At 38.0% G+C, this 2,773-nt stretch overlaps 1 non-coding gene across 1 annotated transcript; it reads left to right on the forward strand.

Annotated features, from left to right (window-relative positions):
- Positions 1-255: 255 nt before the first annotated feature.
- On the forward strand, positions 256-362 carry LOC113001259 (small nucleolar RNA R71). The gene has a single exon (XR_003266578.1). It is a non-coding gene; the product is annotated as a small nucleolar RNA R71 (small nucleolar RNA).
- Positions 363-2,773: the final 2,411 nt, after the last annotated feature.

Genomic DNA, 2,773 nt, shown 5'->3' on the forward strand with positions numbered 1-2,773 from the left:
GCATCCAGTTTGCCTTCAAGCTTCTTAGTTTCAGATGATGCAGATGGGTTTGTAGCTACCTCATGCACTCCTCTAATGACTATGGCATCATTTCTGGCGGTAAACTGCTGGGAGTTGGAGGCCATCTTCTCAATTAAATTTCTGGCTTCAACAGGAGTCATGTCTCCAAGGGCTCCACCACTGGCAGCATCTATCATACTTCTCTCCATATTACTGAGTCCTTCATAAAAATATTGGAGAAGAAGCTGTTCTGAAATCTGATGGTGGGGGCAACTGGCACATAGTTTCTTAAATCTCTCCCAGTACTCATACAGGCTCTCTCCACTGAGTTGTCTAATACCTGAGATATCCTTCCTGATGGCTGTGGTCCTGGAAGCAGGGAAAAATTTCTCTAAGAATACTCTCTTAAGGTCATCCCAGCTCGTGATGGACCTTGGAGCAAGGTAATACAGCCAGTCCTTTGCCACTCCCTTTAATGAATGAGGAAAAGCCTTCAGAAATATGTGATCCTCTTGGACATCTGGGGGTTTCATGGTGGAGCAGACAATGTGAAATTCTTTCAAATGTTTGTGCGGGTCTTCACCTGCAAGGCCATGAAACTTTGGAAGCAAATGAATCAGTCCAGTTTTAAGAACATATGGGACATCCTCATCAGGGTATTGGATGCACAAGCTTTCGTAGGTGAAATCAGGTGCAGCCATTTCCCTTAGAGTCCTCTCACGGGGTGGAGGTTGTGCCATGTTCTCAGAATGTGCAAAATCAGAATGCTCAGAATCAGAATGCTCAAAATTATAATGCTCAAGATCAGGATGTTCAAAATCACCAATAACAGAATGCACATATTCACCAGTAATGGAATGCTCAGAATGATCAAAAGGTATAAAATGATGCCTAACTAATCTATGAAATGTCCTATCTATCTCAGGATCAAAGGGTTGTAAGTCAGATGGATTGCCTCTAGTCATACACTACATTCAGCATGCACACAACTAGTTGCCTTATCATGTAAATAAAGGTGTAGGTTTGAACTACAGCTACCCTCAAATGATATCCAAATGACTTTAAATTTTGTGAGCAACCTTATAAAATGATGAGAAGATAGCACAAAAAATTTCAGACAAAAATTCAAAGTCTAACTATGAAAGCTAAAAATGGTAAGTTAAGAAAAATAAGTGAATAAAACTTGAAAAATAAAAAAGTTATGGCCGTTTGAAGTTTTGACAAACACAAAATTTGCTAGTTTTTTGGAACTTTCAAATCTGACCAAACTAAAGGCTCTAGCTATTTTTCCCACAAAATATGGATTAAAAGAAGTTACCACAAAAAAATTCAGCCAAAAATAACAACCCTAGCTACTAAAACAAAAAATCTCAAATAATTCAGCATGGGTGGTCGCTAAAATCCGTCTCTAATTGATTTCTACTATTACTTTGTTTTTGCCGCAAGCACACTCTTCACAGCAAAACACCCAAGACCGAAACAGGGGAAATGCTTAATGGAAAAACTGAAACAGAACACACATTAAACAAAATACCAGGACACTAAACAACACTAACACACATACTAACACAATACTAACAATTTAAACATAAAACACGAAAGGATTAAACACACAACACTAGCTAGCTATTATGAACCTTTGGACACTGCTCCCCGGCAACGGCGCCAAATTTGATCGAGGCCGTACCCGAATCAAATAAACATGAAAATGCAGTAACTAGGAAGTGATCCTAGGTCGTTTCCCAACGAGCAGTGACAAACCAAATGTTCATAATATACTTGCAGTAACAGTAACGATTGGGGGGGGGGTTTGGTTGTTTGGTAATTAAAGAGCAGAACAAGTAAACTGGAATACGAAAATAGTAATATTAAAAACGGGTTGTTTCCTCTGATTCAGAAGCCATTCTCTTATCCTGGGTTATTGAAAATTCGTCCCTAACAGTCAACCACTTAATCCAACCCTGTTTCAATTTACTAAGCGAAAATCAACTTAGGGTTTTCAATACGTGATTAGGCACCACATACACTAGTTAGCCCTTCGTCCATTAAGCATGAACGCAAGTTAGGCTCAGAGGCAATTAATCGAACACGAAGCGTGCACTGATTAATATTCACGAAATTGGGATAACTGGTGAAGGGAAAACTGCCAGGAACCCACATTACAAGCGAAACCTCAAAGAGAGTTGGCTTCGTCATCAAAAGGAAACAACACCAGAAAACCTAGCCTTCCATGGATTCAAACAGAAAACGCAAATGAAACATGAAACAGAAACATAAATGAACAGAAACGTAAATGAATAGAAATGTAAATGAAAGTAGAAGAAGAAGCATGAATGAACTCGTAATTAGAAGCAGAAAACGGAAATTTGCATTAAGAACGAAAATTGTAACAAGGGATCAGAAAAACGTGAAAACCTAAAACCAAAGCTCTGAATAATGAAAAATAGCAGAATAGAATGCCTTGCACGAATCCCAAGGCAGCTATTTAAAAAGAGTCACTCAAAGTCACTGGGCCCTATTACAATACTCTGGCCCAAAACGAAATAAACACTTAACAACATAAAATAAAATTGCGAAATTTCCTAATTAGAAATTAACTAAGGTAAGCGCTGCTTTATTTGCCCTCTTCAAGTCCACAACTAAAATCCGGATTAAGCCCAATGTTTCATTAATTCCTGAAATTAGATTAAAAACATCAAATTAGCTAAATGAGCCCAAATAATAAAACTGCCTAATTAATTGACAATTAAGACCAATCAATAATTAAAATGGT

This window comes from Glycine max, chromosome 3 (assembly GCF_000004515.6).
Source record: "Glycine max cultivar Williams 82 chromosome 3, Glycine_max_v4.0, whole genome shotgun sequence".
Lineage (NCBI taxonomy): Eukaryota > Viridiplantae > Streptophyta > Magnoliopsida > Fabales > Fabaceae > Glycine > Glycine max.